Here is a 26,054-nt window from a genome sequence, read left to right as displayed (position 1 = left end):
TGTAAGTGGAGGTCAGAATGTAAGAGTGTTGTGGTTATTGTTGTCGTGTATTAAGGAAGTCTTGTGGGATGTGAGGAATGTTTATGTGTTTTTGAGGAAAGAAGTGAGTGTTAATAATAGTGTGCGAATGGTGTTAGGCAAACTGTATTTGTGTTATTTGTGGGATTCTAAGAGGGGTGGGATTGATGCGGAAGGCATTTGGAAATCGAAAAAATGGATTCATCTTGTTGATTTATCTTGATTGTTTTTTTTTTGTCTGTTTGATTGATAAATAAAGTTTCCCAATGATGAGAGGGTTGTGTGTTACAGAAAGTTTGTAATGCCAGTTTGAAAGTATTGCTTGGAGTACTTTCATCCCCTACCTGAGGGATTTAAAAAAAAAAAAAAAAAAAAATCTGTTCTTATCAGTTTAATATCTGATACGTCCCCTATCTGGGGACCATATATTAAATGGATTTTTGAGAACGGGGGCCGATTTCGAAGCTTGCTTCCGTCGCCCTATGCATTGACCCGATATGGCAGTATCTTCGGGTACAGTGCACCACCCCCTTACAGGGTTAAAAAGAAAGATTCCTACTTTCATTGCTACCTGCTTGCTGGCTAGCCAGCTAGCCAGCCCTGTGGGCCTTGCTGCTGCTGCAGCCAAAAAACAAAAGGTGGTGCTGCTGCTGCTTCTGCTGCTTCTGCTTCTGCTTGTGTCTGGCCGCTGTTGGAGCGTCCAGGCACAGGACTTCTGCTGCTGCTGACTAAATGGCCTCCTTAATTGGATCATTTGAGTAGCCAGCACACCTGTGCAGGTAGGGCATGACATGATAGGCAGCCCTTGATAGCGGGTGGGTGCTGAATGTTCCTAATTGACAAAATAAGATTAATGCTTATGAAGAAATATAAAATCTCATCCCTTCCCCAATATCGCGCCACACCCCTACCCCTTAATTCCCTGGTTGAACTTGATGGACATATGTCTTTTTTCGACCGTACTAACTATGTAACTATGTAACATAACATGGGGGGGGGGGGGGGGGGGGGGTCTCCTGGCTGTTCACACAGGTGTGTCATTGCTGTACATTGACCATGCATTGCTTCTGTGGTATTGCAAAGGCAAAGACAAATGCTTCCAGCCATCCATTGCACTAATGGATTGGTCATCAGCTGGCTGTCTATGTCCCGCATCAATATAGACCAAAGTACAGAGGGTTAGGCTATGCTATTGTGCACCTACCTGATGCATCAGAAGGTGCGAGGCCCTTGCTAAATTCTGTGCACAGACTTTGAGATCTATACTTTAGACTGTATCTAAACCTGCTCCAACATGGACTGACATTCTGGCCTACTTTCAGCCGATGCGACTTGTCTGTCGCTGAACAGTCGCTTTTTATGTATTCAGCACCTATGTATAATGTTGTAAAAATGCTCTAGAAGCTAAAGTCGCAGAAATGTCACACATATTTGGCCTGCAACTTTCTGTGCGACAAATTCAGACAGGAAAAATCTGTATAAATCCTTAGAAAATTATCCCCCAGTGTCTCCATCTGCTGGCGGTATTGAATAAGCATTGCTGCACTGATGGGGTATGCATTAGACGAAAAAAAAGAAGAAAAAGAAGAATAATACGCCCAGAAAAGAGGCGAAAAGGAGAAAAACGTAAAAAAACGTGAAAAAAAAGTAAGAGGAAGAGAAGGGAAAAAAAGGTGGAAATGGGTTTAAAAGTGATTTCGGCGGAGAAATATATATATATATATATATATATATATATATATATATATATATATACGCGCACACACACACATATATATAAACGTATTCTCCGTTGAGATATTGCAGCCGCTGCTGTGTCCAGGCCCAGGAGCCTTAGCACTGTGCTGTGATGTCACTCAATACCACTGACATCACTAGGTGTAAACAACATCTCTCCTTTGCTGTGTATGTGACTATGGAGCTGTTTGGTGATGTCGTCTATTATGGCCTTCATAGAAGCAACAGGAGATTGTTGCATCCATCTAGAACCCTCAGAACTACAGTGCTATGATGTCACTCACTTCCACAGGCCTTGCAGAGTGTAAACAACAACAACCCAGCTTTGTTGTGTATGTAACCATAGGGATTTGTGATGTCACCTAGAACCTTCACAGCAGCGACAGCTTTATGAGGAGCATCAGCACTGCTCTGCCTGAGCAGAACCATCACCGCCATAGGTTGTCAAATAACCCGGGTTTAACCCACACAGGTAAGTCCAATGGGGTGCAGGCATGTCCTCTATGCTTACAGCTTCCCGTGGGTGTTGGTTTGATACCGTTTGGGGACAGCCAAGGAGGCATCTGCAGGCAACAAAGGTAGGTGTGTGCTTGTGTGTGTGTTTCCTATGCAGATCCTAAGCCCAGTGTCACATGCAAGTAGGAGGAGTAAGAAGGGTTCCTGGCAAATCCGGGTTATGGATTGCATTTAAAAAGGCCCCGTGGGAGTGCAATGGGCCCCTGTCTTGCTGCTTAGCAATAATGGTATGGGTTTAGGTTCTGCTGTGTGTACTGGTGGTTGACTGCCCCCAGCCCAGAGTGTGCATGGAAAATTGTCTGGCAGCCTCCCTGACAGCAAGCAGTGATAGTGCCCATGAAGGGCACCTTGTTGGGCCCGCCCCTTTCACGGTTATCGCTTCTCGGCCTTTTGGCTAAGATCAAGTGTAGTATCTGTTCTTATCAGTTTAATATCTGATACGTCCCCTATCTGGGGACCATATATTAAATGGATTTTTGAGAACGGGGGCCGATTTCGAAGCTTGCTTCCGTCGCCCTATGCATTGACCCGATATGGCAGTATCTTCGGGTACAGTGCACCACCCCCTTACAGGGTTAAAAAGAAAGATTCCTACTTTCATTGCTACCTGCTTGCTAGCTAGCCAGCCCTGTGGGCCTTGCTGCTGCTGCAGCCAAAAAACAAAAGGTGGTGCTGCTGCTGCTTCTGCTGCTTCTGCTTCTGCTTGTGTCTGGCCGCTGTTGGAGCGTCCAGGCACAGGACTTCTGCTGCTGCTGACTAAATGGCCTCCTTAATTGGATCATTTGAGTAGCCAGCACACCTGTGCAGGTAGGGCATGACATGATAGGCAGCTGCCTTGATAGCGGGTGGGTGCTGAATGTTCCTAATTGACAAAATAAGATTAATGCTTATGAAGAAATATAAAATCTCATCCCTTCCCCAATATCGTGCCACACCCCTACCCCTTAATTCCCTGGTTGAACTTGATGGACATATGTCTTTTTTCGACCGTACTAACTATGTAACTATGTAACATAACATGGGGGGGGGGGGGGGAGGGTCTCCTGGCTGTTCACACAGGTGTGTCATTGCTGTACATTGACCATGCATTGCTTCTGTGGTATTGCAAAGGCAAAGACAAATGCTTCCAGCCATCCATTGCACTAATGGATTGGTCATCAGCTGGCTGTCTATGTCCCGCATCAATATAGACCAAAGTACAGAGGGTTAGGCTATGCTATTGTGCACCTACCTGATGCATCAGAAGGTGCGAGGCCCTTGCTAAATTCTGTGCACAGACTTTGAGATCTATACTTTAGACTGTATCTAAACCTGCTCCAACATGGACTGACATTCTGGCCTACTTTCAGCCGATGCGACTTGTCTGTCGCTGAACAGTCGCTTTTTATGTATTCAGCACCTATGTATAATGTTGTAAAAATGCTCTAGAAGCTAAAGTCGCAGAAATGTCACACATATTTGGCCTGCAACTTTCTGTGCGACAAATTCAGACAGGAAAAATCAGTATAAATCCTTAGAAAATTATCCCCCAGTGTCTCCATCTGCTGGCGGTATTGAATAAGCATTGCTGCACTGATGGGGTATGCATTAGACGAAAAAAAAAGAAGAAAAAGAAGAATAATACGCCCAGAAAAGAGGCGAAAAGGAGAAAAACGTCAAAAAACGTGAAAAAAAAGTAAGAGGAAGAGAAGGGAAAAAAAGGTGGAAATGGGTTTAAAAGTGATTTCGGCGGAGAAATATATATATATATATATATATATATATATATATATATATATATATATATATATACACGCGCACACACACATATATATAAATGTATTCTCCGTTGAGATATTGCAGCCGCTGCTGTGTCCAGGCCCAGGAGCCTTAGCACTGTGCTGTGATGTCACTCAATACCACTGACATCACTAGGTGTAAACAACATCTCTCCTTTGCTGTGTATGTGACTATGGAGCTGTTTGGTGATGTCGTCTATTATGGCCTTCATAGAAGCAACAGGAGATTGTTGCATCCATCTAGAACCCTCAGAACTACAGTGCTATGATGTCACTCACTTCCACAGGCCTTGCAGAGTGTAAACAACAACAACCCAGCTTTGTTGTGTATGTAACCATAGGGATTTGTGATGTCACCTAGAACCTTCACAGCAGCGACAGCTTTATGAGGAGCATCAGCACTGCTCTGCCTGAGCAGAACCATCACCGCCATAGGTTGTCAAATAACCCGGGTTTAACCCACACAGGTAAGTCCAATGGGGTGCAGGCATGTCCTCTATGCTTACAGCTTCCCGTGGGTGTTGGTTTGATACCGTTTGGGGACAGCCAAGGAGGCATCTGCAGGCAACAAAGGTAGGTGTGTGCTTGTGTGTGTGTTTCCTATGCAGATCCTAAGCCCAGTGTCACATGCAAGTAGGAGGAGTAAGAAGGGTTCCTGGCAAATCCGGGTTATGGATTGCATTTAAAAAGGCCCCGTGGGAGTGCAATGGGCCCCTGTCTTGCTGCTTAGCAATAATGGTATGGGTTTAGGTTCTGCTGTGTGTACTGGTGGTTGACTGCCCCCCAGCCCAGAGTGTGCATGGAAAATTGTCTGGCAGCCTCCCTGACAGCAAGCAGTGATAGTACCCATGAAGGGCACCTTGTTGGGCCCGCCCCTTTCACGGTTATCGCTTCTCGGCCTTTTGGCTAAGATCAAGTGTAGTATCTGTTCTTATCAGTTTAATATCTGATACGTCCCCTATCTGGGGACCATATATTAAATGGATTTTTGAGAACGGGGGCCGATTTCGAAGCTTGCTTCCGTCGCCCTATGCATTGACCCGATATGGCAGTATCTTCGGGTACAGTGCACCACCCCCTTACAGGGTTAAAAAGAAAGATTCCTACTTTCATTGCTACCTGCTTGCTGGCTAGCCAGCTAGCCAGCCCTGTGGGCCTTGCTGCTGCTGCAGCCAAAAAACAAAAGGTGGTGCTGCTGCTGCTTCTGCTGCTTCTGCTTCTGCTTGTGTCTGGCCGCTGTTGGAGCGTCCAGGCACAGGACTTCTGCTGCTGCTGACTAAATGGCCTTCTTAATTGGATCATTTGAGTAGCCAGCACACCTGTGCAGGTAGGGCATGACATGATAGGCAGCTGCCTTGATAGCGGGTGGGTGCTGAATGTTCCTAATTGACAAAATAAGATTAATGCTTATGAAGAAATATAAAATCTCATCCCTTCCCCAATATCGCGCCCACACCCCTACCCCTTAATTCCCTGGTTGAACTTGATGGACATATGTCTTTTTTCGACCGTACTAACTATGTAACTATGTAACATAACATGGGGGGGGGGGTCTCCTGGCTGTTCACACAGGTGTGTCATTGCTGTACATTGACCATGCATTGCTTCTGTGGTATTGCAAAGGCAAAGACAAATGCTTCCAGCCATCCATTGCACTAATGGATTGGTCATCAGCTGGCTGTCTATGTCCCGCATCAATATAGACCAAAGTACAGAGGGTTAGGCTATGCTATTGTGCACCTACCTGTTGCATCAGAAGGTGCGAGGCCCTTGCTAAATTCTGTGCACAGACTTTGAGATCTATACTTTAGACTGTATCTAAACCTGCTCCAACATGGACTGACATTCTGGCCTACTTTCAGCCGATGCGACTTGTCTGTCGCTGAACAGTCGCTTTTTATGTATTCAGCACCTATGTATAATGTTGTAAAAATGCTCTAGAAGCTAAAGTCGCAGAAATGTCACACATATTTGGCCTGCAACTTTCTGTGCGACAAATTCAGACAGGAAAAATCAGTATAAATCCTTAGAAAATTATCCCCCAGTGTCTCCATCTGCTGGCGGTATTGAATAAGCATTGCTGCACTGATGGGGTATGCATTAGACGAAAAAAAAGAAGAAAAAGAAGAAGAATACGCCCAGAAAAGAGGCGAAAAGGAGAAAAACGTAAAAAAACGTGAAAAAAAAGTAAGAGGAAGAGAAGGGAAAAAAAAGGTGGAAATGGGTTTAAAAGTGATTTCGGCGGAGAAATATATATATATATATATATATATATATATATATATATATATATACGCGCACACACACACATATATATAAACGTATTCTCCGTTGAGATATTGCAGCCGCTGCTGTGTCCAGGCCCAGGAGCCTTAGCACTGTGCTGTGATGTCATTCAATACCACTGACATCACTAGGTGTAAACAACATCTCTCCTTTGCTGTGTATGTGACTATGGAGCTGTTTGGTGATGTCGTCTATTATGGCCTTCATAGAAGCAACAGGAGATTGTTGCATCCATCTAGAACCCTCAGAACTACAGTGCTATGATGTCACTCACTTCCACAGGCCTTGCAGAGTGTAAACAACAACAACCCAGCTTTGTTGTGTATGTAACCATAGGGATTTGTGATGTCACCTAGAACCTTCACAGCAGCGACAGCTTTATGAGGAGCATCAGCACTGCTCTGCCTGAGCAGAACCATCACCGCCATAGGTTGTCAAATAACCCGGGTTTAACCCACACAGGTAAGTCCAATGGGGTGCAGGCATGTCCTCTATGCTTACAGCTTCCCGTGGGTGTTGGTTTGATACCGTTTGGGGACAGCCAAGGAGGCATCTGCAGGCAACAAAGGTAGGTGTGTGCTTGTGTGTGTGTTTCCTATGCAGATCCTAAGCCCAGTGTCACATGCAAGTAGGAGGAGTAAGAAGGGTTCCTGGCAAATCTGGGTTATGGATTGCATTTAAAAAGGCCCCGTGGGAGTGCAATGGGCCCCTGTCTTGCTGCTTAGCAATAATGGTATGGGTTTAGGTTCTGCTGTGTGTACTGGTGGTTGACTGCCCCCCAGCCCAGAGTGTGCATGGAAAATTGTCTGGCAGCCTCCCTGACAGCAAGCAGTGATAGTGCCCATGAAGGGCACCTTGTTGGGCCCGCCCCTTTCACGGTGATCGCTTCTCGGCCTTTTGGCTAAGATCAAGTGTAGTTCTGCTCACTTGGTCTGGCCAGAGGGTGTCTGGGGTACCCGGCTCCTTTGCCTGGGGGGATCGTCCTTCTTAACGGAGGGACTTCACCCCCCTGCTGCTATCAGGGAGCCGGCTTAGTCCCCAGACAACGGGAGGCGATCCCCACCTACCTACTTCGGTGGGGGAGGTGTCTGGACATCATGGACATGGAGGAAGATTGCGGTTTTTCTTCGGAAGGCGTGCCGCCTTTTGCGAGACTTCGGAATGGAGTTCGTATTTCCCTGCTCGATGTCCGGAAGAAGGAAAGAGGCCTTGTCTTTGTCGTGGAAGAAGTGCTGTTTAAGTTGCTGGAAGTCAAGAGGGAGCAAATCCTATCCATGCTTGAGTTTCCCAGAAGTGGATACTACGACGTGGTGCTGGCTTCTGAAGAGGACTATGAGTCATTTTGGAACATATTGCAGCAAAAGAAGGTATGTCCGGTTTTGGAAGGGGTGGAGATAGTTCCACATTTCCCACGTAGAGAACGATTGGTGACTATAAGGATGTATAGCCCATATACTTCGGAGGAGGATATCGTTACCTTTTTGTCTCGATTCTGTGACAGTGTTCTGCCTAAAGGCAAGGTATTTAATCAATATGGACTATGGACCACCAAGTGGAGGTTCCATGTGAAATTTAAAATGGCAGATGGCAAGTTAGTGATCCCCCCAGGCCGGTTTAAAATTGGTTCTGTGAACGGGGATCTGTATTTTTCTGGCATGCAAGATTTTTGCCGCAAATGTAAACAGTACGGTCACAGAAAGGAGGATTGCACGTTTTTGTGGTGTTTCAAGTGTCAAGAGGAGGGTCACGACGTGGAAAATTGTCAAAAGAAACGGAAATGCCATCTGTGTGGTGAGGAGGGCCATCTGCTTGGCTCGTGTCCTAAGAAAAAGTCTGAGAAAAATTCAGAGAAAAAGGAAGCTGTAAAAAGAAGCAGAGAGGAACCAGCTGAAGTGAAAGAACCAGAAGTGGAGCAGGTTCCAACTAGAAGACCTACAGAGCAGAAGAAGAAGAGAGAGGAGGAAGTGTATGTGCCAGTGCAGTATTTTGGTGTGCTTGGTGGTTTGTTGGAAAATTTGTCGGAAGCAGAAAGAAAAACGTTTGACAAAGATATGATGGATCTAAAGATAGGCTTGAAGAACCGGGAGGAAGAAGCTCGGGATAAAGTCTATTTTTCTTTCAAGGCAGACATGAACCGTTTTGTTGAAACGTATAAAATTCCAGGCTGGTTAGCGTCTCAAGTTAAGAAAGATATAGCAAATGGCAATATCAGTCGAGGACTGATAGACTTTCTAATGGTGTTTGCATGGAGGAAGGGGATGACCTTCTAATTTGGTTTTGCTTAATTAGAAAGTAATGTTTGGTTTTGCTATTTTATGTTGTTTCTTATTTTGTTTTTAAATGTTCTATTTTGTTTCATTAGTGTTTAAGAAAAGAAATAAAAACATGTTACCTGATGATGAACACAAAATTGAGTTCCAAATAAGATCTTGGAACTCTGAGTGAGTTCTGAGGGCTAACTTAAAAAAAAAAAATCTGTTCTTATCAGTTTAATATCTGATATGTCCCCTATCTGGGGACCATATATTAAATGGATTTTTGAGAACGGGGGCCGATTTCGAAGCTTGCTTCCGTCGCCCTATGCATTGACCCGATATGGCAGTATCTTCGGGTACAGTGCACCACCCCCTTACAGGGTTAAAAAGAAAGATTCCTACTTTCATTGCTACCTGCTTGCTGGCTAGCCAGCTAGCCAGCCCTGTGGGCCTTGCTGCTGCTGCAGCCAAAAAACAAAAGGTGGTGCTGCTGCTGCTTCTGCTGCTTCTGCTTCTGCTTGTGTCTGGCCGCTGTTGGAGCGTCCAGGCACAGGACTTCTGCTGCTGCTGACTAAATGGCCTCCTTAATTGGAGCATTTGAGTAGCCAGCACACCTGTGCAGGTAGGGCATGACATGATAGGCAGCTGCCTTGATAGCGGGTGGGTGCTGAATGTTCCTAATTGACAAAATAAGATTAATGCTTATGAAGAAATATAAAATCTCATCCCTTCCCCAATATTGCGCCACACCCCTACCCCTTAATTCCCTGGTTGAACTTGATGGACATATGTCTTTTTTCGACCGTACTAACTATGTAACTATGTAACATAACATGGGGGGGGGGGGTCTCCTGGCTGTTCACACAGGTGTGTCATTGCTGTACATTGACCATGCATTGCTTCTGTGGTATTGCAAAGGCAAAGACAAATGCTTCCAGCCATCCATTGCACTAATGGATTGGTCATCAGCTGGCTGTCTATGTCCCGCATCAATATAGACCAAAGTACAGAGGGTTAGGCTATGCTATTGTGCACCTACCTGATGCATCAGAAGGTGCGAGGCCCTTGCTAAATTCTGTGCACAGACTTTGAGATCTATACTTTAGACTGTATCTAAACCTGCTCCAACATGGACTGACATTCTGGCCTACTTTCAGCCGATGCGACTTGTCTGTCGCTGAACAGTCGCTTTTTATGTATTCAGCACCTATGTATAATGTTGTAAAAATGCTCTAGAAGCTAAAGTCGCAGAAATGTCACACATATTTGGCCTGCAACTTTCTGTGCGACAAATTCAGACAGGAAAAATCAGTATAAATCCTTAGAAAATTATCCCCCAGTGTCTCCATCTGCTGGCGGTATTGAATAAGCATTGCTGCACTGATGGGGTATGCATTAGACGAAAAAAAAGAAGAAAAAGAAGAATAATACGCCCAGAAAAGAGGCGAAAAGGAGAAAAACGTAAAAAAACGTGAAAAAAAAGTAAGAGGAAGAGAAGGGAAAAAAAGGTGGAAATGGGTTTAAAAGTGATTTCGGCGGAGAAATATATATATATATATATATATATATAATATATATATATATACGCGCACACACACACATATATATAAACGTATTCTCCGTTGAGATATTGCAGCCGCTGCTGTGTCCAGGCCCAGGAGCCTTAGCACTGTGCTGTGATGTCACTCAATACCACTGACATCACTAGGTGTAAACAACATCTCTCCTTTGCTGTGTATGTGACTATGGAGCTGTTTGGTGATGTCGTCTATTATGGCCTTCATAGAAGCAACAGGAGATTGTTGCATCCATCTAGAACCCTCAGAACTACAGTGCTATGATGTCACTCACTTCCACAGGCCTTGCAGAGTGTAAACAACAACAACCCAGCTTTGTTGTGTATGTAACCATAGGGATTTGTGATGTCACCTAGAACCTTCACAGCAGCGACAGCTTTATGAGGAGCATCAGCACTGCTCTGCCTGAGCAGAACCATCACCGCCATAGGTTGTCAAATAACCCGGGTTTAACCCACACAGGTAAGTCCAATGGGGTGCAGGCATGTCCTCTATGCTTACAGCTTCCCATGGGTGTTGGTTTGATACCGTTTGGGGACAGCCAAGGAGGCATCTGCAGGTAACAAAGGTAGGTGTGTGCTTGTGTGTGTGTTTCCTATGCAGATCCTAAGCCCAGTGTCACATGCAAGTAGGAGGAGTAAGAAGGGTTCCTGGCAAATCCGGGTTATGGATTGCATTTAAAAAGGCCCCGTGGGAGTGCAATGGGCCCCTGTCTTGCTGCTTAGCAATAATGGTATGGGTTTAGGTTCTGCTGTGTGTACTGGTGGTTGACTGCCCCCCAGCCCAGAGTGTGCATGGAAAATTGTCTGGCAGCCTCCCTGACAGCAAGCAGTGATAGTGCCCATGAAGGGCACCTTGTTGGGCCCGCCCCTTTCACGGTTATCGCTTCTCGGCCTTTTGGCTAAGATCAAGTGTAGTATCTGTTCTTATCAGTTTAATATCTGATACGTCCCCTATCTGGGGACCATATATTAAATGGATTTTTGAGAACGGGGGCCGATTTCGAAGCTTGCTTCCGTCGCCCTATGCATTGACCCGATATGGCAGTATCTTCGGGTACAGTGCACCACCCCCTTACAGGGTTAAAAAGAAAGATTCCTACTTTCATTGCTACCTGCTTGCTGGCTAGCCAGCTAGCCAGCCCTGTGGGCCTTGCTGCTGCTGCAGCCAAAAAACAAAAGGTGGTGCTGCTGCTGCTTCTGCTGCTTCTGCTTCTGCTTGTGTCTGGCCGCTGTTGGAGCGTCCAGGCACAGGACTTCTGCTGCTGCTGACTAAATGGCCTCCTTAATTGGATCATTTGAGTAGCCAGCACACCTGTGCAGGTAGGGCATGACATGATAGGCAGCTGCCTTGATAGCGGGTGGGTGCTGAATGTTCCTAATTGACAAAATAAGATTAATGCTTATGAAGAAATATAAAATCTCATCCCTTCCCCAATATCGCGCCACACCCCTACCCCTTAATTCCCTGGTTGAACTTGATGGACATATGTCTTTTTTCGACCGTACTAACTATGTAACTATGTAACATAACATGGGAGGGGGTCTCCTGGCTGTTCACACAGGTGTGTCATTGCTGTACATTGACCATGCATTGCTTCTGTGGTATTGCAAAGGCAAAGACAAATGCTTCCAGCCATCCATTGCACTAATGGATTGGTCATCAGCTGGCTGTCTATGTCCCGCATCAATATAGACCAAAGTACAGAGGGTTAGGCTATGCTATTGTGCACCTACCTGATGCATCAGAAGGTGCGAGGCCCTTGCTAAATTCTGTGCACAGACTTTGAGATCTATACTTTAGACTGTATCTAAACCTGCTCCAACATGGACTGACATTCTGGCCTACTTTCAGCCGATGCGACTTGTCTGTCGCTGAACAGTCGCTTTTTATGTATTCAGCACCTATGTATAATGTTGTAAAAATGCTCTAGAAGCTAAAGTCGCAGAAATGTCACACATATTTGGCCTGCAACTTTCTGTGTGACAAATTCAGACAGGAAAAATCAGTATAAATCCTTAGAAAATTATCCCCCAGTGTCTCCATCTGCTGGCGGTATTGAATAAGCATTGCTGCACTGATGGGGTATGCATTAGACGAAAAAAAAGAAGAAAAAGAAGAATAATACGCCCAGAAAAGAGGCGAAAAGGAGAAAAACGTAAAAAAACGTGAAAAAAAAGTAAGAGGAAGAGAAGGGAAAAAAAGGTGGAAATGGGTTTAAAAGTGATTTCGGCGGAGAAATATATATATATATATATATATATATATATATATATATACGCGCACACACACACATATATATAAACGTATTCTCCGTTGAGATATTGCAGCCGCTGCTGTGTCCAGGCCCAGGAGCCTTAGCACTGTGCTGTGATGTCACTCAATACTACTGACATCACTAGGTGTAAACAACATCTCTCCTTTGCTGTGTATGTGACTATGGAGCTGTTTGGTGATGTCGTCTATTATGGCCTTCATAGAAGCAACAGGAGATTGTTGCATCCATCTAGAACCCTCAGAACTACAGTGCTATGATGTCACTCACTTCCACAGGCCTTGCAGAGTGTAAACAACAACAACCCAGCTTTGTTGTGTATGTAACCATAGGGATTTGTGATGTCACCTAGAACCTTCACAGCAGCGACAGCTTTATGAGGAGCATCAGCACTGCTCTGCCTGAGCAGAACCATCACCACCATAGGTTGTCAAATAACCCGGGTTTAACCCACACAGGTAAGTCCAATGGGGTGCAGGCATGTCCTCTATGCTTACAGCTTCCCGTGGGTGTTGGTTTGATACCGTTTGGGGACAGCCAAGGAGGCATCTGCAGGCAACAAAGGTAGGTGTGTGCTTGTGTGTGTGTTTCCTATGCAGATCCTAAGCCCAGTGTCACATGCAAGTAGGAGGAGTAAGAAGGGTTCCTGGCAAATCCGGGTTATGGATTGCATTTAAAAAGGCCCCGTGGGAGTGCAATGGGCCCCTGTCTTGCTGCTTAGCAATAATGGTATGGGTTTAGGTTCTGCTGTGTGTACTGGTGGTTGACTGCCCCCCAGCCCAGAGTGTGCATGGAAAATTGTCTGGCAGCCTCCCTGACAGCAAGCAGTGATAGTGCCCATGAAGGGCACCTTGTTGGGCCCGCCCCTTTCACGGTTATCGCTTCTCGGCCTTTTGGCTAAGATCAAGTGTAGTATCTGTTCTTATCAGTTTAATATCTGATACGTCCCCTATCTGGGGACCATATATTAAATGGATTTTTGAGAACGGGGGCCGATTTCGAAGCTTGCTTCCGTCGCCCTATGCATTGACCCGATATGGCAGTATCTTCGGGTACAGTGCACCACCCCCTTACAGGGTTAAAAAGAAAGATTCCTACTTTCATTGCTACCTGCTTGCTGGCTAGCCAGCTAGCCAGCCCTGTGGGCCTTGCTGCTGCTGCAGCCAAAAAACAAAAGGTGGTGCTGCTGCTGCTTCTGCTGCTTCTGCTTCTGCTTGTGTCTGGCCGCTGTTGGAGCGTCCAGGCACAGGACTTCTGCTGCTGCTGACTAAATGGCCTCCTTAATTGGATCATTTGAGTAGCCAGCACACCTGTGCAGGTAGGGCATGACATGATAGGCAGCTGCCTTGATAGCGGGTGGGTGCTGAATGTTCCTAATTGACAAAATAAGATTAATGCTTATGAAGAAATATAAAATCTCATCCCTTCCCCAATATCGCGCCACACCCCTACCCCTTAATTCCCTGGTTGAACTTGATGGACATATGTCTTTTTTCGACCGTACTAACTATGTAACTATGTAACATAACATGGGGGGGGGGGGGGGTCTCCTGGCTGTTCACACAGGTGTGTCATTGCTGTACATTGACCATGCATTGCTTCTGTGGTATTGCAAAGGCAAAGACAAATGCTTCCAGCCATCCATTGCACTAATGGATTGGTCATCAGCTGGCTGTCTATGTCCCGCATCAATATAGACCAAAGTACAGAGGGTTAGGCTATGCTATTGTGCACCTACCTGATGCATCAGAAGGTGCGAGGCCCTTGCTAAATTCTGTGCACAGACTTTGAGATCTATACTTTAGACTGTATCTAAACCTGCTCCAACATGGACTGACATTCTGGCCTACTTTCAGCCGATGCGACTTGTCTGTCGCTGAACAGTCGCTTTTTATGTATTCAGCACCTATGTATAATGTTGTAAAAATGCTCTAGAAGCTAAAGTCGCAGAAATGTCACACATATTTGGCCTGCAACTTTCTGTGCGACAAATTCAGACAGGAAAAATCAGTATAAATCCTTAGAAAATTATCCCCCAGTGTCTCCATCTGCTGGCGGTATTGAATAAGCATTGCTGCACTGATGGGGTATGCATTAGACGAAAAAAAAGAAGAAAAAGAAGAATAATACGCCCAGAAAAGAGGCGAAAAGGAGAAAAACGTAAAAAAACGTGAAAAAAAAAGTAAGAGGAAGAGAAGGGAAAAAAAGGTGGAAATGGGTTTAAAAGTGATTTCGGCGGAGAAATATATATATATATATATATATATATATATATATATATATACGCGCACACACACACATATATATAAACGTATTCTCCGTTGAGATATTGCAGCCGCTGCTGTGTCCAGGCCCAGGAGCCTTAGCACTGTGCTGTGATGTCACTCAATACCACTGACATCACTAGGTGTAAACAACATCTCTCCTTTGCTGTGTATGTGACTATGGAGCTGTTTGGTGATGTCGTCTATTATGGCCTTCATAGAAGCAACAGGAGATTGTTGCATCCATCTAGAACCCTCAGAACTACAGTGCTATGATGTCACTCACTTCCACAGGCCTTGCAGAGTGTAAACAACAACAACCCAGCTTTGTTGTGTATGTAACCATAGGGATTTGTGATGTCACCTAGAACCTTCACAGCAGCGACAGCTTTATGAGGAGCATCAGCACTGCTCTGCCTGAGCAGAACCATCACCGCCATAGGTTGTCAAATAACCCGGGTTTAACCCACACAGGTAAGTCCAATGGGGTGCAGGCATGTCCTCTATGCTTACAGCTTCCCGTGGGTGTTGGTTTGATACCGTTTGGGGACAGCCAAGGAGGCATCTGCAGGCAACAAAGGTAGGTGTGTGCTTGTGTGTGTGTTTCCTATGCAGATCCTAAGCCCAGTGTCACATGCAAGTAGGAGGAGTAAGAAGGGTTCCTGGCAAATCCGGGTTATGGATTGCATTTAAAAAGGCCCCGTGGGAGTGCAATGGGCCCCTGTCTTGCTGCTTAGCAATAATGGTATGGGTTTAGGTTCTGCTGTGTGTACTGGTGGTTGACTGCCCCCCAGCCCAGAGTGTGCATGGAAAATTGTCTGGCAGCCTCCCTGACAGCAAGCAGTGATAGTGCCCATGAAGGGCACCTTGTTGGGCCCGCCCCTTTCACGGTTATCGCTTCTCGGCCTTTTGGCTAAGATCAAGTGTAGTATCTGTTCTTATCAGTTTAATATCTGATACGTCCCCTATCTGGGGACCATATATTAAATGGATTTTTGAGAACGGGGGCCGATTTCGAAGCTTGCTTCCGTCGCCCTATGCATTGACCCGATATGGCAGTATCTTCGGGTACAGTGCACCACCCCCTTACAGGGTTAAAAAGAAAGATTCCTACTTTCATTGCTACCTGCTTGCTGGCTAGCCAGCTAGCCAGCCCTGTGGGCCTTGCTGCTGCTGCTGCAGCCAAAAAACAAAAGGTGGTGCTGCTGCTGCTTCTGCTGCTTCTGCTTCTGCTTGTGTCTGGCCGCTGTTGGAGCGTCCAGGCACAGGACTTCTGCTGCTGCTGACTAAATGGCCTCCTTAATTGGATCATTTGAGTAGCCAGCACACCTGTGCAGGTAGGGCATGACATGATAGGCAGCTGCCTTGATAGCGGGTGGGTGCTGAATGTTCCTAATTGACAAAATAAGATTAATGCTTATGAAGAAATATAAAATCTCATCCCTTCCCCAATATCGCGCCACACCCCTACCCCTTAATTCCCTGGTTGAACTTGATGGACATATGTCTTTTTTCGATCGTACTAACTATGTAACTATGTAACATAACATGGGGGGGGGGGGGGGGGTCTCCTGGCTGTTCACACAGGTGTGTCATTGCTGTACATTGACCATGCATTGCTTCTGTGGTATTGCAAAGGCAAAGACAAATGCTTCCAGCCATCCATTGCACTAATGGATTGGTCATCAGCTGGCTGTCTATGTCCCGCATCAATATAGACCAAAGTACAGACGGTTAGCCTATGCTATTGTGCACCTACCTGATGCATCAGAAGGTGCGAGGCCCTTGCTAAATTCTGTGCACAGACTTTGAGATCTATACTTTAGACTGTATCTAAACCTGCTCCAACATGGACTGACATTCTGGCCTACTTTCAGCCGATGCGACTTGTCTGTCGCTGAACAGTCGCTTTTTATGTATTCAGCACCTATGTATAATGTTGTAAAAATGCTCTAGAAGCTAAAGTCGCAGAAATGTCACACATATTTGGCCTGCAACTTTCTGTGCGACAAATTCAGACAGGAAAAATCAGTATAAATCCTTAGAAAATTATCCCCCAGTGTCTCCATCTGCTGGCGGTATTGAATAAGCATTGCTGCACTGATGGGGTATGCATTAGACGAAAAAAAAGAAGAAAAAGAAGAATAATACGCCCAGAAAAGAGGCGAAAAGGAGAAAAACGTAAAAAAACGTGAAAAAAAAGTAAGAGGAAGAGAAGGGAAAAAAAGGTGGAAATGGGTTTAAAAGTGATTTCGGCGGAGAAATATATATATATATATATATATATATATATATATATATATATATATATACGCGCACACACACACATATATATAAACGTATTCTCCGTTGAGATATTGCAGCCGCTGCTGTGTCCAGGCCCAGGAGCCTTAGCACTGTGCTGTGATGTCACTCAATACCACTGACATCACTAGGTGTAAACAACATCTCTCCTTTGCTGTGTATGTGACTATGGAGCTGTTTGGTGATGTCGTCTATTATGGCCTTCATAGAAGCAACAGGAGATTGTTGCATCCATCTAGAACCCTCAGAACTACAGTGCTATGATGTCACTCACTTCCACAGGCCTTGCAGAGTGTAAACAACAACAACCCAGCTTTGTTGTGTATGTAACCATAGGGATTTGTGATGTCACCTAGAACCTTCACAGCAGCGACAGCTTTATGAGGAGCATCAGCACTGCTCTGCCTGAGCAGAACCATCACCGCCATAGGTTGTCAAATAACCCGGGTTTAACCCACACAGGTAAGTCCAATGGGGTGCAGGCATGTCCTCTATGCTTACAGCTTCCCGTGGGTGTTGGTTTGATACCGTTTGGGGACAGCCAAGGAGGCATCTGCAGGCAACAAAGGTAGGTGTGTGCTTGTGTGTGTGTTTCCTATGCAGATCCTAAGCCCAGTGTCACATGCAAGTAGGAGGAGTAAGAAGGGTTCCTGGCAAATCCGGGTTATGGATTGCATTTAAAAAGGCCCCGTGGGAGTGCAATGGGCCCCTGTCTTGCTGCTTAGCAATAATGGTATGGGTTTAGGTTCTGCTGTGTGTACTGGTGGTTGACTGCCCCCCAGCCCAGAGTGTGCATGGAAAATTGTCTGGCAGCCTCCCTGACAGCAAGCAGTGATAGTGCCCATGAAGGGCACCTTGTTGGGCCCGCCCCTTTCACGGTTATCGCTTCTCGGCCTTTTGGCTAAGATCAAGTGTAGTATCTGTTCTTATCAGTTTAATATCTGATACGTCCCCTATCTAAGGACCATATATTAAATGGATTTTTGAGAACGGGGGCCGATTTCGAAGCTTGCTTCCGTCGCCCTATGCATTGACCCGATATGGCAGTATCTTCGGGTACAGTGCACCACCCCCTTACAGGGTTAAAAAGAAAGATTCCTACTTTCATTGCTACCTGCTTGCTGGCTAGCCAGCTAGCCAGCCCTGTGGGCCTTGCTGTTGCTGCTGCAGCCAAAAAACAAAAGGTGGTGCTGCTGCTGCTTCTGCTGCTTCTGCTTCTGCTTGTGTCTGGCCGCTGTTGGAGCGTCCAGGCACAGGACTTCTGCTGCTGCTGACTAAATGGCCTCCTTAATTGGATCATTTGAGTAGCCAGCACACCTGTGCAGGTAGGGCATGACATGATAGGCAGCTGCCTTGATAGCGGGTGGGTGCTGAATGTTCCTAATTGACAAAATAAGATTAATGCTTATGAAGAAATATAAAATCTCATCCCTTCCCCAATATCGCGCCACACCCCTACCCCTTAATTCCCTGGTTGAACTTGATGGACATATGTCTTTTTTCGACCGTACTAACTATGTAACTATGTAACATAACATGGGGGGGGGGGTCTCCTGGCTGTTCACACAGGTGTGTCATTGCTGTACATTGACCATGCATTGCTTCTGTGGTATTGCAAAGGCAAAGACAAATGCTTCCAGCCATCCATTGCACTAATGGATTGGTCATCAGCTGGCTGTCTATGTCCCGCATCAATATAGACCAAAGTACAGAGGGTTAGGCTATGCTATTGTGCACCTACCTGATGCATCAGAAGGTGCGAGGCCCTTGCTAAATTCTGTGCACAGACTTTGAGATCTATACTTTAGACTGTATCTAAACCTGCTCCAACATGGACTGACATTCTGGCCTACTTTCAGCCGATGCGACTTGTCTGTCGCTGAACAGTCGCTTTTTATGTATTCAGCACCTATGTATAATGTTGTAAAAATGCTCTAGAAGCTAAAGTCGCAGAAATGTCACACATATTTGGCCTGCAACTTTCTGTGCGACAAATTCAGACAGGAAAAATCAGTATAAATCCTTAGAAAATTATCCCCCAGTGTCTCCATCTGCTGGCGGTATTGAATAAGCATTGCTGCACTGATGGGGTATGCATTAGACGAAAAAAAAGAAGAAAAAGAAGAATAATACGCCCAGAAAAGAGGCGAAAAGGAGAAAAACGTAAAAAAACGTGAAAAAAAAGTAAGAGGAAGAGAAGGGAAAAAAAGGTGGAAATGGGTTTAAAAGTGATTTCGGCGGAGAAATATATATATATATATATATATATATATATATATATATATACGCGCACACACACACATATATATAAACGTATTCTCCGTTGAGATATTGCAGCCGCTGCTGTGTCCAGGCCCAGGAGCCTTAGCACTGTGCTGTGATGTCACTCAATACCACTGACATCACTAGGTGTAAACAACATCTCTCCTTTGCTGTGTATGTGACTATGGAGCTGTTTGGTGATGTCGTCTATTATGGCCTTCATAGAAGCAACAGGAGATTGTTGCATCCATCTAGAACCCTCAGAACTACAGTGCTATGATGTCACTCACTTCCACAGGCCTTGCAGAGTGTAAACAACAACAACCCAGCTTTGTTGTGTATGTAACCATAGGGATTTGTGATGTCACCTAGAACCTTCACAGCAGCGACAGCTTTATGAGGAGCATCAGCACTGCTCTGCCTGAGCAGAACCATCACCGCCATAGGTTGTCAAATAACCCGGGTTTAACCCACACAGGTAAGTCCAATGGGGTGCAGGCATGTCCTCTATGCTTACAGCTTCCCGTGGGTGTTGGTTTGATACCGTTTGGGGACAGCCAAGGAGGCATCTGCAGGCAACAAAGGTAGGTGTGTGCTTGTGTGTGTGTTTCCTATGCAGATCCTAAGCCCAGTGTCACATGCAAGTAGGAGGAGTAAGAAGGGTTCCTGGCAAATCCGGGTTATGGATTGCATTTAAAAAGGCCCCGTGGGAGTGCAATGGGCCCCTGTCTTGCTGCTTAGCAATAATGGTATGGGTTTAGGTTCTGCTGTGTGTACTGGTGGTTGACTGCCCCCCAGCCCAGAGTGTGCATGGAAAATTGTCTGGCAGCCTCCCTGACAGCAAGCAGTGATAGTGCCCATGAAGGGCACCTTGTTGGGCCCGCCCCTTTCACGGTTATCGCTTCTCGGCCTTTTGGCTAAGATCTTGTATCTTGTCAAGGGGCTCTGAGTTCGTCGAACCTTCGGCCTTGAGGCATCGGCGGTTTTTTAGCCGTCTTAAGCCTCATGCTGCTATAGGAGGAGGACTTACAAAGAACGGGAAGGCGATCCCCCATGGCGACCCTTAGGTTTGCTGCGCATACTGAAACTCGGATTAAGAACACCTTCCGTATTGAAGTGGATGAGGAGAAAAAGGAGAAGATGACTTTGGAATTTTTTGTCAAGAGAATTATGCTGGATTTATTGCACATTCAGAGAGAAGATGTGTTTTGCCTAAAAGACCCAGGTAAAGGACTTTTCATTCTTACCTTGACTTCCGCATCTGCATGTGACCATATGTTTGAGAAAGTTCGGGAGCTTGCCAATGAGGAGGATATGAAAGGACTTGTTTTCATTGCTCTATATTCTAATGGCGATGTTCCACTGGTGGTTACTATGCACGATCCATACGTGGATATAAGAGACATTGTCTTATTTTTAAACCAATATTGTGCGGAAGTCAAATACTCTCATAAAATAATGAATGCAATGGACTTTTGGACTGGAAAGCATAAGTTTGCTGTTAAGTTCAGAGAAGATGTGAGAGGAATTGGAGGTCTGTGTCGCCCACCTGCAAATTTTTTAATTGGGCGTAAACGTGGCTATTTATTCTACCCTGGGATGCCGTATTATTGCAGGAAATGCCATGAATATGGTCATACACAAGAATCTTGCAAAGAGGAAGTGGTTATTTGCAAAAGATGTGGCCAAAAAGGCCACACCACTTTGGACTGTCAAAATGAGATTCTGTGTAATGTGTGTAAGCAGAAAGGACACGCTTTTAAGGATTGTCCTCAACGCTCCTGGGCCAATATTGTGGCTACGTCGGCTGGTCCCTCGATGAGGAAGAGCTCCATGGATGCTGTGCCTGTGCCTAAGACCCACACCCTGAAAGTGATGCCTGAGTCTTCTGCTACCGGAATTCCTGTGATACCTGCTGTGGCTCATGTCTCCAAAAGCATTGTGTCCCCGGGGAAGGTCGTGGGACCTGAGACAGAAGTGAGGGGTTCTCCTCTCATGGAAGTTGAGGGTCCTGGACCGCCCAGAAGGGATACAGAGGAGATGGATGTAGAAGAACGGCGAAAGAGGAAAAGCAGAGACCGGAAAGAGGAAAAGGGCCTTAACATCAAAAGGAGTGGTCGAGTTAGTGCGGACGAGGGGAACGTGGAGATTGTCTGCCAAAAGGTTATAACAGCATCCGACCCTGTTAATATTGAGGAATTTGTGTCACCACCTACAGATTGGGGTTCTTTGTCTGAGGATAATGAATGACCCAGGAGCTACCAAGTGTTAATATCTCCTCCTTCAATGTGAGGAGTTTGAAGAGCCCAGAGAGGAGGGCTGCTTTATTTTCTTTCTTGTCTTCTTTGCCTACAGACATTTTATTTTTACAGGAATGTGCCATTGATTATGATATCAATTATTCATCTTTGAGATCTGAATGGACTCTTGGCCCGTCTGTGTGGTCAGGGGATAATGAGAGGAAAGTGACTGGTGTTGGCATACTGTTCAAGAGCAGTGAGTATAAAGTTACCTCCTTCACAGACATTGTACCCGGTAGAGCCCTGCTCGTTCATATTATTTATAATGACATGAATATGAGACTTTTAAATGTATATGCCTCTCCAGATAAGGATGAAAGATCTGATTTATTAGAGAAAATTCAGTTTTATTTACCGGGTTCATCCCCGCTTATCATCGCTGGTGATTTTAATTGTATAATGGCAGGAGAGGAGCGGGCTGGAGGATCTGAACAAAGGAAAGATAAGACTGAAAAACAACTAAAGGATTTTATAGTTGATTTTAATTTAAAAGATTTGTGGAGAACCTCTTTCCCTAATGACCCTGGGTATACCTGGGGGAATAGCCTTTATATGTCAAGGATTGATTATATTTTTGCTTCTGGATTTGCATTTTATGGGAATATGCAATTGACTTCTACCTTTTTTTCAGATCATAAGATTTTATCTGCTACATGTAAGTTTGATGGGGTTTGCAGAGCCAAAGGAGTCTGGCGTCTGAATGTCTCTTTGCTTGAAGATGAAGAAATTAAATGTAATTTTATCTATCTTTTTAAAAAATTGCAGAACTCAAGGACTAATTTTAATTCTCTTTTAGCATGGTGGGAATTCTGCAAGGTAAAATTTAAAGAGTATTTTATTAAGATGGGTGTTAAAAAAACAAAAGAGAAATTGAAATGGTATAGAGATCTTAACACAAAACTACAAACCTATTATCAACTCAAAGAGCTGGGTGTATATGTAGACGATCTGATTTTAAGTGTTAAAAGTGATATTCAGAAGGCTATAACTAACAAAGGGAAAGAAATAATTTTTAACTCCAAAGTTGAATGTAAAGAGAAGGATGAAAAGTGTACAAGATTCTTTTTTAAAAAGGTAATGGAAACAAAAAAGTTAATGATTAACATTGAGGATGAAACTACTAATGTAGGAATGTTATCCAAAGCTAAATCCTTTTATCAAGATCTGTTTAATGAGAAACCCATTGATATATCTGCTGCTAATTTTCTCCTAAGCACTTTAGATTGTGGTTTAAGTAAGGAGGACCAAGATGCACTTTGCACAGAAGTAAGATGCCAAGAATTAGAAATTGCTGCTAAAAGTTTATCCACAGGTAAAACACCAGGTTCTGATGGACTTCCTGTAGAGTTTTATAAAACCTTTTGGGAAATTTTTAAAGATGATTTGCTTAATATTTTTAAGGAGGCTTTTAATTCTGATGTTCTACCTTTATCTTGGAGGAGTGGTATAGTGTCTCTGATCCCCAAAAAGGGGGATAGGAACAGCTTAGAAAATTGGAGACCAATTACGCTTCTTAATGTTGATTATAAGATTATGTCAAAAATTTTTGTTAACAGAATGAAGCCATTTTTGCACAAGGTCATCCATGTGGATCAGGTATGTGGTGTCCCAGGAAGGAGTGTAGCTGAACCTTTAAATGCTATTAGGGACGTCATATGGTATCAGCAAGAGCGGAATCAAAATATAGCCATTCTATCTCTAGATTTTCATAAAGCGTTCGATAGAGTATCACATTGTTTTTTATGGATGGTTTTACAACGCATGGGTTTTCCTAACATACTTATTAAGCAAATTGCTCTCTTATATAAAGGTTCTTTTAGCAGGATTTTAATAAATGGTTTCCTTACAGATTTTATTAATTTATCATCAGGGGTAAAGCAAGGCTGCCCTTTGTCTCCTATACTGTTTATATGTGCAATAGAACCTCTGTTAAACTTAATAAGGAATGATAAAATAATAAAAGGAGTGCCAGTTCCTGGAGGTAATAATGCCACCCTTAAAGTGTGTGGCTATATGGATGATATTAATGTTTTTTGTGAAAGTTCCTTCTCTTTACAAAGAGTTGTTGATGTTACTGATTTCTTTTGTAAAGCTTCTGCTTTTAAACTTAATTTATCTAAATGTGACTGTTTTTATATAGGTAAATGGGAAAACGTGCAAATACCAAACCTAAAATTACAGTCAGAAAAAATAAAAATCCTTGGAGTCATCTTTGATAAAAATAACAATGGTGAGGAAAGTTGGCTAATGGTAAAAGAAAAGGTAAAGAAGAAAGTAGACTTTTGGCCCCTTAGGAAATTATCTTTAGAAGGTAAAATTTTGGTGATTAAGGCTATGCTAATACCCATTATGCTCTATTTAAATATGATTTATCCTCCTAATGAACTTATGTCTAGGCAACTTCAGAGGATTCTCTTTGAGTTTCTATGGAGTTCTAAAGCAGAAAAATTAAAAAGAGATATTATGTATAAGTCACAAAAAAATGGAGGAAAACAGGTTCCCTGTATTAGAAAATTTTTATACTTAAGGTTTTTTAGTTGGTGTTTTAGGGGACTTTTTATGAAAAGTGTATGGTCCTGTTTTTTAAAGTACTCTGCGGGACATATTTTTAGAAGAAGAAAATGGGTGTTTTTATCATTATCTTCTCCTGTACTTTTAACTCCGCCTAAACATTATGCCATCTTAGAAAAAATTATACGTATGTATAACCTTAAAGACTTTGACTTGTTAACCTTGAGGGATGCTCGCAAGATAGAAGTACAGTTAAATTTGCAAGAAGAAATATGTATGGTCTCTAATTTTTCTTATAATAGGTGTGTACAAATATGGAAAAAGGTAAACGAGCCATATCTTTTTAATGAGCACAAGGATTTAGCATGGATGATTATCCATGAGTGTCTTCCGGTAAGATTTTTCCAATATAGAAGAGGTCTAAATGCTGTATGTGTCTGTCCCCGGGAAAATTGCAATATAGATGAAACTGTTTTGCACCTTTTCTGGAATTGTTATTTTGCACAAAAGGTTTTTAGACTAATTGGTTCTTTATTGAAATTCCTAACAGGTCTAAAAGTTTTAAATCATGAAGTTGTTTTATATGGCAAAAGTGATGGAGTTATGAAAGAAAAAGAGAGAATTTTGTGGATTTTTATCAACTGTACAAAAAATGTATTATGGAAAGTTCGTAATATCCTTGTCTTCAAAAGAGATTTTATTTGTGAAAAAGAATGTTTGAAGATGATATACAGTGAAGTTTACTTGTACTATTTAATTGATAAAAAGAGATATGGGCAGAAAAAAGCATTAGCTATGTGGAATTTACATTTATGGAAAACAGTATTTGATGTATTGTAAACATTTTTTGTGATGTATTTAAGTTTTTGAGTTTTTTTCAATAAAAATGTAAAAAAAAAAAAAAAATCTGTTCTTATCAGTTTAATATCTGATACGTCCCCTATCTGGGGACCATATATTAAATGGATTTTTGAGAACGGGGGCCGATTTCGAAGCTTGCTTCCGTCGCCCTATGCATTGACCCGATATGGCAGTATCTTCGGGTACAGTGCACCACCCCCTTACAGGGTTAAAAAGAAAGATTCCTACTTTCATTGCTACCTGCTTGCTGGCTAGCCAGCTAGCCAGCCCTGTGGGCCTTGCTGCTGCTGCAGCCAAAAAACAAAAGGTGGTGCTGCTGCTGCTTCTGCTGCTTCTGCTTCTGCTTGTGTCTGGCCGCTGTTGGAGCGTCCAGGCACAGGACTTCTGCTGCTGCTGACTAAATGGCCTCCTTAATTGGATCATTTGAGTAGCCAGCACACCTGTGCAGGTAGGGCATGACATGATAGGCAGCTGCCTTGATAGCGGGTGGGTGCTGAATGTTCCTAATTGACAAAATAAGATTAATGCTTATGAAGAAATATAAAATCTCATCCCTTCCCCAATATCGCGCCACACCCCTACCCCTTAATTCCCTGGTTGAACTTGATGGACATATGTCTTTTTTCGACCGTACTAACTATGTAACTATGTAACATAACATGGGGGGGGGGGTCTCCTGGCTGTTCACACAGGTGTGTCATTGCTGTACATTGACCATGCATTGCTTCTGTGGTATTGCAAAGGCAAAGACAAATGCTTCCAGCCATCCATTGCACTAATGGATTGGTCATCAGCTGGCTGTCTATGTCCCGCATCAATATAGACCAAAGTACAGAGGGTTAGGCTATGCTATTGTGCACCTACCTGATGCATCAGAAGGTGCGAGGCCCTTGCTAAATTCTGTGCACAGACTTTGAGATCTATACTTTAGACTGTATCTAAACCTGCTCCAACATGGACTGACATTCTGGCCTACTTTCAGCCGATGCGACTTGTCTGTCGCTGAACAGTCGCTTTTTATGTATTCAGCACCTATGTATAATGTTGTAAAAATGCTCTAGAAGCTAAAGTCGCAGAAATGTCACACATATTTGGCCTGCAACTTTCTGT

The 26,054-nt window shown here is 43.9% G+C and overlaps 8 non-coding genes and 1 pseudogene across 8 annotated transcripts; all 9 read left to right on the top strand.

Moving 5' to 3' along the window:
- Positions 1-353: 353 nt before the first annotated feature.
- On the top strand, positions 354-547 carry LOC130298456 (U2 spliceosomal RNA). The gene has a single exon (XR_008849817.1). It is a non-coding gene; the product is annotated as a U2 spliceosomal RNA (small nuclear RNA).
- A 2,098-nt stretch (positions 548-2,645) lies between these two features.
- LOC130298444 (U2 spliceosomal RNA) lies at positions 2,646-2,836 on the top strand. The gene has a single exon (XR_008849809.1). It is a non-coding gene; the product is annotated as a U2 spliceosomal RNA (small nuclear RNA).
- A 2,099-nt stretch (positions 2,837-4,935) lies between these two features.
- On the top strand, positions 4,936-5,126 carry LOC130298442 (U2 spliceosomal RNA). The gene has a single exon (XR_008849807.1). It is a non-coding gene; the product is annotated as a U2 spliceosomal RNA (small nuclear RNA).
- Positions 5,127-8,790: 3,664 nt separating this feature from the next.
- LOC130298452 (U2 spliceosomal RNA) lies at positions 8,791-8,962 on the top strand (annotated as a pseudogene).
- Positions 8,963-11,048: 2,086 nt separating this feature from the next.
- On the top strand, positions 11,049-11,239 carry LOC130298441 (U2 spliceosomal RNA). The gene has a single exon (XR_008849806.1). It is a non-coding gene; the product is annotated as a U2 spliceosomal RNA (small nuclear RNA).
- A 2,080-nt stretch (positions 11,240-13,319) lies between these two features.
- Positions 13,320-13,510, top strand: LOC130298440 (U2 spliceosomal RNA). Its single transcript, XR_008849805.1, has one exon. It is a non-coding gene; the product is annotated as a U2 spliceosomal RNA (small nuclear RNA).
- Positions 13,511-15,599: 2,089 nt separating this feature from the next.
- LOC130298439 (U2 spliceosomal RNA) lies at positions 15,600-15,790 on the top strand. The gene has a single exon (XR_008849804.1). It is a non-coding gene; the product is annotated as a U2 spliceosomal RNA (small nuclear RNA).
- A 2,101-nt stretch (positions 15,791-17,891) lies between these two features.
- On the top strand, positions 17,892-18,082 carry LOC130298448 (U2 spliceosomal RNA). Its single transcript, XR_008849813.1, has one exon. It is a non-coding gene; the product is annotated as a U2 spliceosomal RNA (small nuclear RNA).
- A 6,870-nt stretch (positions 18,083-24,952) lies between these two features.
- On the top strand, positions 24,953-25,142 carry LOC130298451 (U2 spliceosomal RNA). Its single transcript, XR_008849815.1, has one exon. It is a non-coding gene; the product is annotated as a U2 spliceosomal RNA (small nuclear RNA).
- Positions 25,143-26,054: the final 912 nt, after the last annotated feature.

The sequence above is a fragment of the Hyla sarda genome, unplaced genomic scaffold (assembly GCF_029499605.1).
Source record: "Hyla sarda isolate aHylSar1 unplaced genomic scaffold, aHylSar1.hap1 scaffold_1000, whole genome shotgun sequence".
Classification (NCBI taxonomy): Eukaryota; Metazoa; Chordata; class Amphibia; order Anura; family Hylidae; genus Hyla; species Hyla sarda.
The sequence above is the reverse complement of the archived record's forward strand: the minus strand, read 5'-3'. Positions and strand labels throughout refer to the sequence as shown.